This window comes from Pinus tabuliformis, chromosome J (assembly GCF_031772625.1).
Source record: "Pinus tabuliformis cultivar Carrire ecotype Pingquan chromosome J, CPIR1, whole genome shotgun sequence".
NCBI lineage: Eukaryota > Viridiplantae > Streptophyta > Pinopsida > Pinales > Pinaceae > Pinus > Pinus tabuliformis.
This window is the reverse complement of record NC_142295.1, coordinates 119682384-119695155: the sequence shown is the minus strand read 5'-3', so window position 1 is coordinate 119695155 and position 12772 is coordinate 119682384.

Below are 12772 nucleotides of genomic sequence, written 5' to 3'. Positions count from 1 at the left end.
TCAACAAGTTCTGGATTTTCACCTCTAGGATAATCTAATATGCCAACTGGGACACGTTTGTGTTCCTACAAGCGAGTGTGCGAAGATGATTTGGGAAGTGCATTATAGTTGGGCCACTAGGCATTTCCTAGTCGAGAAAATAGTGGCAGTACTGCAGAAGTATTTCTATTGGTCAAATCTTCAACAAGATGTCAGGAAGTACATCAGATCCTACACTAACTACGACATTGCCAAACCGAACATCAAGAAGCAAGATCTCTATCCTCCGCTGTCTATCCATAGTTGACCTTGGGAATCCATCTCCATGGATTACATGTCAGGCCTTGCTTCTACTAATCATGGCAACGACTCTATTTTTTTGGTCATCAACAGATTCTCAAAAATGGCCATTATGGCAGCCTGCAAGAACCACTGCTAAACTCTTCGTTGAATGAGTTTGGGTACATAATGGGATCCCACAGTCTATCATCTCAGATCGGGACAAATGGTTCGTTAGTACATTTTGGTCCAGTCTTTAGTCGATGTTGGACACCAAGCTCACTAGGTCCACAACTTTCCATCCCCAAACTGATGGCCAAATAGAGCTCGTCAAAAAGATGATAATACACAGTTTACACATGTACAACTAAAAGCATCCACACACATGGGATGACAACCTCTCCTATGTCCAGCACAGCTACAAACTAGATCTCCACAGCTCGACTGGCCACAACCCTTTTCTAGTTGGCCTGGGATTCCAGCCACTATGTCTCATTGATGTGGACATACCATTTGCAACGACTCTAGAATATTAAAATCATGTCCAGTCCGAAGAGGACAAGGAAAGAAGCTTCATTGATCACATTCAAAACATCCACCAATGCTAAGTACAAGCATTAGCATGATCAACATCGGGTGCCACACAAGTTCTAGCTGGGCGACAAAGTTTGGCTACATTTGCAGAGGGAGCGCCTTGCTCAACCCCACCACAAGATTCTCCCACTTCGATATGGGCCATGCACCATCACCAAGGCTATGGGTGATAATAATTTTGAGCTCAACATTCCCCCATTCCTTGGCCTACACCCGGTTTTCAATGTGGATCGCCTTTGGCCATACTTTCCACCATTATTGGACGCATTCGACATTGCATAACAACTCACATGAACATAGTTAAATCCAAAATGCATGGAACAAGATGAAACTAATCCGATCATGGACACGCAATTCAAGAACAATCGTCAGCAAAAGATCCAACTATATCGAGTTTTCAAAGCCAACCAAAATCTGCACCAAGGAAAATGGCTTACTAGGGACCAAGTTCAGCAGAAGTTTCCTCATCTCATGGAGGAACTAAATGCAATGGAGACCATTGATTCGTTAGGGGGGGAGAAATGATCTAGGTGGATATTGGCCACTCACTTATTCCACTTGGACCCTCACCATTGTTTTGTCAGTTTTTTTTTCAGTTTCCTTAATTATAACACCATTTACTATTTTTGGCAGTTTTTTGAGTCCTGAACTTCTAGAGCCGTTTTGAGGCCCTAAACGACATCCTTTTGGAAATATTCCTTTCTAAAATTTCGATGAAAAATCATTTTTATTTGTATTCCTCATAGAGATATTTCCAGCAAGGTATCATGCGTGTCAAACAAAGATAATATGACCAAGTTACGACCCTGGGAAGTTGGTTGCCCAACGAAACCCAACGAGGCCCATAAAATCTTGGTGTTACATCTCCTCGGGTTAGGGTTTTGTTTTTTAAGGGTTTTCTCTTATTGTTCAATAATAAAAAGTCCCTTAAGCCTCATTGTAACTTAGTTGAGAGGCATTTAACCACCACATCTCTTCTTAGGGATAAGCTACAATCGCCCAAGCTAGTCTCATTTCCATTCTATTTGTAAGCATATTTCGTTACTTGATATTAATAAAAGAAAATGTTATTTCTTCTACATCTCTATATTTATGGTTATATCTATAATTTTTTGCGTTCCTATTTAAATTTGGATCAGTGGTATCAGAGGGGTCTACTCTTTCTCTGTTTTCTTTGCATGTCCCCAACGAGGTTGTGATATAAGGAGTTAGGGCTCCAACTAGTTGAAACTTTGCAAGACCAGCTCATAAATCTCAACGACCACCCATGGGGAAGAAAAGAAAGATGAGGGAGAAGGATATCATATCAAAATATTGATCGAGGAGGCCCTCACGAAATAGAGGAAGGCAATGATGGATAACTTTGCTCAAATCCTTCAATGGTTTCCCATCGGCATCGCATCCACATCCAACAGCCATTATGGAGGCTCTAGACCTTTTAAGGTGAAATTAAACTTTGACATTTCCATATTTGAGGGCCAAATAGTTGCATACAACATAGATAAATGGTTGAATCTTCTAGAAGGATATTTTTTTGTTCATAATTTTTCCAGCTGGGAAAAGATTACTTTTTCTTCTCAAAGCCACCCCCCACATCAAGGACTGGTGGGAAACCTATTGTGAGAAAAAGGATGAAAGTACGACCTCATAGCTTTCAGTTGCTTCCACTTGGAATTTATTCCAAGACACCATCAAGGAGCATTACTACCCTATCAGGAGCTACGAGGACAAATACATAAAGTGGACCATGGAGCAGCAGGGAAGGGACCAAGATGTCCCAGAGTTTACCAATGCTTTTCATACCCTTCAGATGAAGTTGGGTATCAAGCATTCTGAGAAACATTTGGTACTCAAGTACTGTAGCTACCTACATAGATACATCTAGGATGAGATGGAGTTCCTGGACATCTCCTCACTCGGCACGATGCACCGATATGCTGTCAATATCTGGTAGAAGTTTAAACATAAGAATAGAGACTTTGGATCTGCGAATTTGAAGCAAGGGAAAGGTGCCCCCAAACTGCAGAAACAAGCACAAAGCCAAGGCAGGATGGCCGAGGACCACCCACCAAGGCCACAAGAAAAGCACAACATTGTGAAGCTGAAGGACATGAGAAAGTGGTGTTAGTTACATAAGAGCTTCACCCACAACACAAGTGAGTGTAAGGACAAGCAGTCACTGGTGTCCGAGATGAAGGTTTTAGAATCAAATGCATGCTCCTACTCTAAGTCAAAACCCGACAAGCAGAATGAAAAATGGAAGTAGATTATTGATGCAAAGCCTAACGCCATCGTTGTCACCATAAAGATACAGAAGAAGGAACCCGAAGATCTAGAGGAGGAGGAGCAAGTCTTCCACTCCCTGATGTGGGTAAAGGGCTCCCCGCTACAGTTCATTGTCGATAGCATGAGCAAAAGAACCTCATTGCAGCATAGGTCATGGAGCGACTAGGATTACCGACCACAACACACCCACAACCGTACACCATTAGGTGGCTTCACTAAGGAGGGGATCTACGCGTGAGCCAACAATGTCGCCTTCCATACATCATCAAGCCCTTCATGGATGGGGTATTTTGTGACATTCCTCCCCTTGGTGTTTGTGATGTATTATTAGGCCAACCATACTTATGGAAGTGACATGTTTTGTATGAGTCAAGGCCTGATGTTGTTATTGTTACATTGGGAAATAAGTTGTAAAAGATACCCGATGTAGCACCACCTACTGCCATCTCTCTAGTTACTGCAAACAATGTTGTAAGCTCATTTCCAAAACCGGGAAATTTGTTTTCCTAATGATACGCCCTACAGGAAAGAAGAATACGGTGGCCACGACCTCCAAATAGGGCCCCTCCGCACGACAACAATAGATGGACAATGTCATGGAGGAGTGCGAGGACATCTTCACCTCCTCCACAAGGGTGCCTCTGCACTGTCTGTCCAAGCACTCCATCGATCTAAACCCAGGTGCGACGTTACCCGATGGACCAATCTATCATTGCTCCATTCTGGAGAACAATGAAATCAATAGGAAAATTCATGAGTTGCTGCAAAAAGGTCACATTCAACCAAGTTCATCACCCTGTGGGAGCCCAATCGTGTTGGTACAGAATAAGGATGGGAATTGGAGACTTTGTATTGACTATCGGGTGCTGAGCAAGATCACTATCCGAAATAGGTACCTGATCCCATGGATTGATGACCTTTTGTACCAACTCAATGGGGGAAAATATTTCAGCAAGATCAACTTGAAGTCCAAAAATCACTGGTACCAATTGAACCTTCTGATGTGTGGAATACTGCCTTCAAAGACAAGAATGGCCTTTTTAGATGGTTGGTTATGCCTTTCGGGTTGACAAATTCTCCTGCAACCTTCATGAGGTTGATGGATGATATCTTGCAGCCATTCACCAACTCATTTGTAGTGGTATACTTGGATGACATCCTGATTTTCATCCAGAGTTGGGAAGAGCACCTCCACCACATCCGAAACGTTCTCCAAACACTGTGGCAACACAAGCTGTGTGCCAATTTGGAGAAATGCACTTTTGGCATGACCCAGGTTCAGTATCTAGGATACATTATTGATGAACGGGGGGTGCATGTAAATCCAGCCAAGATCCAAGTCATTCGGGATTGGCCAGCCCCAACCACTTTGACAGATCTCCGTAGCTTTATGGTCTTGCCAATTTCTACCCCAGGTTCATGTTGATGTTCTCTCATATCACTTGGCCCTTGAGTCAAGTCACCAAAGGAGGAGGGAAAGAAAAATTCTTTTGGTCTAAATCTCAACAAAAGGCATTTGCAAAGTTGAAACATCACCTCTTCTCTACACGAGTGCTCACAATGCCAGACTTGCAACAACCATTTGAGATCGAGACAAACCCCTCTCACTATTCTATTAGGGCATCACCTCTTCTCTACACGAGTGCTCACAATACCAGACTTGCAACAACCATTTGAGATCGAGACAAACCCCTCTCACTATTCTATTGGGGCAATCCTTACTCAACAAGGGCATCTAGTGGCATATCACAATGAGACACTTTCAGATACAGTTTAGAAGTATTCCACTTATGAAAAAGAGATGTATTCCATTGTGCAGGCCTGCCGACAATGAAAGCATTACATTTTGGGGAAGGAAATGGTCACCCACATAGACCACCAAGCCCTACAGTTCATACAGACACAAGAGAAGTTGCAGAATGATCGCCATCAGAGGTGGTCTAGATACCTACAAAAGTTCCATTTGAATATCAAGTACAAGAAGGGAAGCACAAATAATGTTGCAAACTTCCTCAACCAACCATGGATCATGGCGTTAACCACCGTGCTCAACTCTTGTGGGAACAAGACTTCTGATTGGCCACCTGTCTACAAAAGCGACCTAGAATTTGGCCACACATACCATACGCTCTTGAAGCGTCAGCAAGTTCTAGATTTTCCCCTCCAGGATGCTATGTTATGCCACCTAGGACACCTTTTTTTTCCTTTGAAGAGAGTGTGTGAAGATGATTTGGGAGCCACACTATAGTTTGGTTTCTGGACATTTCGGGGTAGAGAAAATGGTGGCAATACTGTAGAAGTATTTCTATTGGTCGAATGTTCGACAGGATGTCGGGAAGTACATCAGATCCTGCACTACTATTCGATTTCCAAACTGACCATCAAGAAGCAAGGTCTCTATACTCTGTTTCCTACCGCTAGTTGACCTTGGGAATCCATCTCCATGGATTACATGTGAGGCCTTCTTTCTACTAAGCATGGCAACGACTCTGTTTTTGTGGTCATCGATTGATTCTCGAAGATGGCCATTATGGTGGCCTGCAAGAAGAGTATCACAAAATATACCACTGCTAAACTCTTCTTTGAACGTGTGTGGGTACACTTTGGGATTCCACAGTCTATCATCTCAAATCAAGACAATAGGTTCCTTAGTACATTTTGGTCCTGTCTCTGGTCGATGCTGGACACCAAGCTCACTAAGTCCACAGCTTTCCATCCCCAAACTAATGGCTAGACATAGGTTGTCAGCAGGATGATCATACACATTTTGCGCATGTACAACTCAAAGCACCCATGCACATGGGATGAGAGCCTCCCCTATGTCCAACACATCTACAACTGAGCTCTCCACATCCCTTTCCAGGTGGGCCTAGGATTTCAGCCACTATGTCCCATTGATGTGGCCATACCATTTGCAGTGACTCCGGCAGATTTGACTCCTATCCAGTCCAAAGCTGACAAGACAAGTAGCTTCATTGAAAACATTCAACACATCTGCCAACAGGTCCATGACATATTGGACAAATCCAATGCTAAGTACAGGCAGTGGCATGATCAACATTGGGTACCAAACAAGTTCTAGGTGGGCCATACACCATCACCAAGGTTATGGGACATAACGATTTTGAGATCAGCATTCTCCCTTTCCTTGGCCTACACCTAGTGTTCAATGTGGATCGCCTTTGGCCATACTTTCCACCATTACTGGACACATCTGAAATTTCAGAAAAATCACACCAATAGAGTTAAATATAGATTGCATGGAACAAGCTGCAATTGATCAGATTATGGACACGCAGATCAAGAACACTCCCTAGCAAAGGATCCAACGGTATCAAGTTGTCAAAGCTGGCCAACTCTTGCACCAAGGAAAATGGCTCACTAGGGACCAAGTTCAGCAGAAGTTTCCTCATCTCATGAAGGAAATCAACGCAATGGAGACCATTTGTTCCTAAGGGGGGAGGAATGATCAAGGTGGATATTGGTGGAAACCCGCCTATTCCACTCTGACCCTCACCATTGTTATGTCATTGTTTTTTTTTTTTCTTTTTTTTTTCCTTAATTGTAGCATAGTTTACTATTTCTGGCAGTTTTTCGAGTCCTGAACTTCCAGATCCATTTTGAGGCCACAAATCACGTTTTTTTGGCAATATTCCATTGGGATATTTCAAAAAAATCACATTTTTAGTCATATTCCTTGGAGAGATATTTTCAACGAGGTATCATGCACATCAAACAGAGATAATATGACCAAGTTACGACCCCAAGAAGTTGGATGCCCAACTAACCCCAACGGGGCCCATAAACTCTTGGTGTTACATCTCCTCGGATTAGGGTTTTGGTTGTTTAAGGTTTTCTCTTATTGTTTAATAATAAAATGCCCTTTTATCCTCAATCTCAGAGATAAGCTACCATTTCCCGAGCTAGTCTCATTTCCATTTTGTTTGTAAGCATATTTCATTATTTGATATTAATGAAAGGAAATGTTATTTCTGTTGCATCTTTGTATTTATGGTTATATCTGTAATTTTTTGCGTTTCTGTTTAAATTTGGATTAATGGAATCAGAGGGGTCTTATCTTTCTCTTTTTTTCTTTGCATGTCCTAAACAAGGTCGGGATATAAGGAGTTAGGGCGCGAACTGGTTGAACCTTTCCAAGACCAGCCTCGTAAATCCCTACGACCTCCCCTGGTGGAAGAAAAGAAAGATGAGGGATCAAGAGATCCTATCAAAATATTGCTCAAGGAGACCCTCGAGAACCAAAGCAACATAAATTGCAGAAATTACCTGCATACAAATTCTAAAACACAAAAAATAAATAATGCGAGAGCATAACACATAAAAACACATATACACAGAGATTTTCCCATCGATCTCAAAATCGGGACTACCAGCTTCATTTTTCATTATATTCCTTTCAATGTTATAATACATATTTATGCATGCCAAAGCGTCCATACCATGGACCGAAAACCATCGCGTCCAATACCATGGACCGAAAACCATTGCGTCCAAAAACATGTGTGAAAATCATGCACAAAACCATTGGTGGGTCTACCTATCCTAACATAGGGTCCAAAACAAAAATTTTCTAAGTGGGGTTATGGGTACGCCTCAAACCCCCTGTGAACCCCCCCCCCCCCACTACACAATCGGCGCAACGAAGGGGGGCTTTGCCCCCCCTCTCACCCCCCGGTTAACTATGTGGGCTAGTCATGGAAAGAATATAACACAACCCAACACACCAGATGTCTGCTTTTCCCTTGAGACTCAGAATAATTATTATGGCTTTCATATTCTCTATATAATCATGCAATTTGAAGAACTTGTTCATCCCATGTAGCCATGCTTCTACATCTTCCAATTTCTCCATATCTCTATCAAATGTAGGAGGTTTTGGTTTCTTCGACTCATCTGGAAAGTACTTCTTCTCACTCCTATAAGGATAATGGCGGTGATTACCATGTTTTCTCTCTGAACCAGAACTAGAATGGAACCCATAAGCACTACCTCTCTTGGCAGGTGTATCCAACCATCTGCCACCTCTAACTGTACCATCTTTGTCCAACTTGTATCCTAATCGATACATGTTACCATATGCCCCATTAGTTCGTTCATCCTGTCCATTACTAATTCTTAGCTATCCCTATCTATGCAAATTAGATAAGCTCTAAAGGATCAACACATTAAACTCTACTTCCTTTTCCTAAGCTCTAGCATGTCTTTCCTATGACTCAATCATCCGGTCATTTTTTTCCTTGCAACTTCTAATATCTGCCTTCAAACTTCTTAGTGTATCTGCTATATTAGGAGAATACTCATATCTTTGCTACTCATCTGATCTATAAGGAGATTCACGTGAACTTTAATCCACCATTATGCTCATCATCTTTGATCTTATATCTCTTGCAAACATGTCATGTTAGATAAACCAAATATAGACATAATCAAAATTATACCTTAGTGAAGTTAAGGGGAGGCTATCTCATCTACCCAATCAATACATATTATCATGATATATATATATATATATATATATATATATATATATATATATATATATATATATATATATATATATATATCTATATATATATATATATATATATATATATATATAATGATTCCATCATATCAACATCTGAACATCAACATCATGATGAAACAAATTGCAATAGTGACCATCACAATCCATGCATAACAATCACATCTACCCTAAGGTCCATTGTTGCAACATCACTTTGATACCACCTTATAACTCCTCCTCCCACATTTACCCACTTTTACCAGCTCGCCAGGGTCAACATAAGACGAGTGTCACTATGACATGACCCAACCTCCAAGTTCCAAACACACCGATAACTTACAGACATTCGTTAGGAACACTAGATCACCCAGAAGTCAGTCCACAACCTTTAATGACCAAATCCTCAGCTAGAATTTATTTTTCAAAATACTAACCCCTAACTGCACAAACAACACATAATGCATGCAGTTATGAGCCATTAACTACATTCATAAGCCTGCTTCCATACGGCTATGACCCAAAATATCCAGTTCAGTGCCAGTGGTTCCAAGATCTGAGCCACTTTTTTAGGCTAGCCTCTAGACCACTACCCATAACTTCCTGTAATTTTTCAGGATGCACTCAAAGGAAATGACAATGATAATAAATCAAAACTCAAGCAAGAACTTGACCTAGACATGCCTAATCCATGATAGATATTTCAACAAACATATGGAAAACACGTAAGCTACACGTCATGAATCCACATATGTTCATAAACTGGTAGTATTCATTTGATAATCACCAAGAAGGCTTGAATCCCTCTCTCGCTAGCTGAAATAACACTTGTTAGGCCATGCATTCATCAATCATTCGTTAACTTATCAAAACATGACAAGATCCACAAATAGCATACATCATATAACCAACAAATGACCATTATAGAAACCATGGAAAATCAACCATAATGTTAACATGATAGCCAATAAAAGTGTTCATAAATCACAATAAGAAAATTACTCTTATTAATATATGAAAATTCCAACCAAGTCAGGGACTTACACGTACCACCTAACCATAGATTGAGCTAAACCAAATTTTTCTTTCAACCAATCACCCATTCCAAGCATGAATGTGGGATCTCATGGAATAAACCAAGAAAAAACCAACCAGGGCTTCTAGAGGCCAAACCACCTCAACCCTCAACCATAGTGATTCCACCTCTATGGTCTGAAAATCATTAACATCAGCCAGATCGATCTCTACCCTAGATATCCAGAGCTCTAGGAACTAGTAACTCAACCCACAACCTTCCAGAGCTCCATAGCATGTGTCGCAACTGGGCTCCATGGACTAGTAATCCAACCCACCAAGGGCTCCAGCACATTTGTCCCAACCTACGGCTACAGAAACTAATAACTCAACCCAAACTGTTTCATGGCTTCCAAAGCATTTGTTCCAACCCAGAGCCATAGATAACTTGAGAACAAATAAAAAAAACAAGTGAAAAACCACAACACCATGGCTATCCATGAAATGACAAGGAAAGATTGAAACCACTGTCAATCTAGGCAAATCTCCATGCCAATGACAATGCATAACCAAGGAATCACATGCATATACCACACATCCATAAATAAACAAGGAAATCACACATGCAACCTATTACCTGCAAAGCAATCCAGTTGTAGTTTTTGATCCAACTGTCCCTTTACACTTCCCAGCTTTCCTTTGCATTCTTTCTCCAAATACAAGTGAATGCTAGAATGCTCCAAACATGCTTCAAGAATGATCTAAGTGTGAAAGAGTATGAGAGAGCCAAAAATTGAACTGACAAAAGTTAAGAATTGATTCTCTGAAGCCTTTATGTTATTGATGTCTCTATTTTCTTCATTTTCCTTCATTTTTCCTTTAATTTCCCTTACATGTGTCTCTTCACCTTCTTTTTCTCCTATTTTCTTTTATTTTCAACAATAAATTGTCAATTATTGCCTCTTGGCTTTTCCACTAAAGTGTTTTTCCCAACATTCATCTTCAAGTATGTGTCCCATGACCTTGGTCTTATTTTATTTACATGGAAACTCAATTAGGGGTTGTTACACTAGGAAATTAGGGTATTAGAGCCATAAGAAATGTTAAATAATGTTACATTAATAAAATAGATATAATTAATTATAATTAAATATAAATATAAGTATAATTAAATATAATTTAATCAATCAAAATATTAATTAATATATTAATGAAAACATTAATTTATTAATAATTAGTTTATTTTTTCTTTTTACTTGGAATGAAAACACGAGAAGCCTTAGAGCATTGTCTTACATTTCATTGAAGTTAAATTCGGTAAACTACCAACCCTAATTACAGAGCCTCAACCCAAGGGAATCAATGAGAGTTGAATCTATGCTCAACAACAACTAGCAACAATATCAAAGAACTTCACTTTTGGCTTTATATCACTTGAGCTAACCATTCGGGATTTATTAATATTTAATGTATTATTAATATAATATTAAGACATTAATATAAGATCAAGACATATATAACATTATATTAAGACACACACACACACACACATATGTCTTGACATAATATTAAGATATATATATGAAATTATTGACACATAAGCCCCAAGGGTTAGCTCAATTGGTCGAGTTCTCATCATTAAAATCTTGTTTCTAATGGGAGGTCGCGTGGTAAATTCTCCTTGATGCTCTTGAGGCTAGGCTCTATTAATAAGTTGGTGGGATGTGATCCCTTCAAGTGGATCTTCCCGGATATTCTCATGGACATTATGACCACCGATCTCCGGTGTATGTGAACCACACTAGGAAAAAACACATTAATATAACATTAAATAACAATAATAAGAGTTTAATATAACGTTAATAACACATTAATAATACAATAGTCTATAGTGGATGGCCAAGGTTAACCATAGTGGATGGCCAAAGTTACTAATAGTGGATGGCCATGATTAACCATAGTCAAACCATGGTTAACAATCGAAAACCACCATTGCAATAGTAATGATAACCAATTCATGGTCAACTATAGTTAAAATATGTTCAACCATAGTCAGATCATATTAAAACCATGGTCAGCTATAATCAACCATATTCAATTGTAGTTGAACATAGTCAAACCAAGGCCAAACGATGGTCAATCATAGTGACACCCTATTCAATCATAGTAATTCATAGTCAAACCATGTTCAACCATACGCAAACCATGTTTGACTATGTTTCACTATGTTTGGCAGTCAATACTCTTCAACTTCGATCAAACATAATAGCCTATTATTATTATTAATTAAAATTTATAGTCAAACACATTAGTTAAACATAGTCATGGAAAGTCAACCTTTAGTAAAAGTTTAAAAAGTTTACCATGATCAAACTTGGTCAACCCTATTTTTACCATATTTAGCAATAAATAACCTTGTGTATTCATAGATATCCTAATTCAAGGCAACTCAACCATATTCAATTATAGTCAACCATGGTTTAACAAAGTCAAACACTATCAACCTTAGTCAACTAAGGTCATTCTTGGTCAGTAAGAATCAAGATTTAAAAATGTTTAATAATAACAATATTAATATTAATATTGATAAATTTGAATAACAATAATGATCACCTATTTTTTTATTGATAAATATTAATAGTCAAACATATTCAACCACATTACTCAAACATAGTCAAACAAAGCCAACCTTTATACTCAATGTCTAAATAGTTGACCATGACCAATCTTGGTCAACCCTATGTTTACCATATTTAACAATACTCAACCTTATTCCTTCATAGTCATCCTTGGGAAACATAACTCAACCATATTCAATTATAGTCAGCCATGGTTGACCAAAGTAAAAAATTGTCAATCTTAGCCAACTAAGGCCTTCCTTGGTTGGTCACAATCAAGATTTAAAAATGTTTGATAATATCAATAAGGTTTACTAATAATAATAATAATAATTAGTATTATAATAATAATAATAATGTGATGTTGGAATGGTATATAAATATATACAACGTTGTAATGTGACAAACACTGTCATAATGTTACAATACATTGCAATTTATCTAATTTCGCAATGTGACATTACAAAGGTAGTCAACC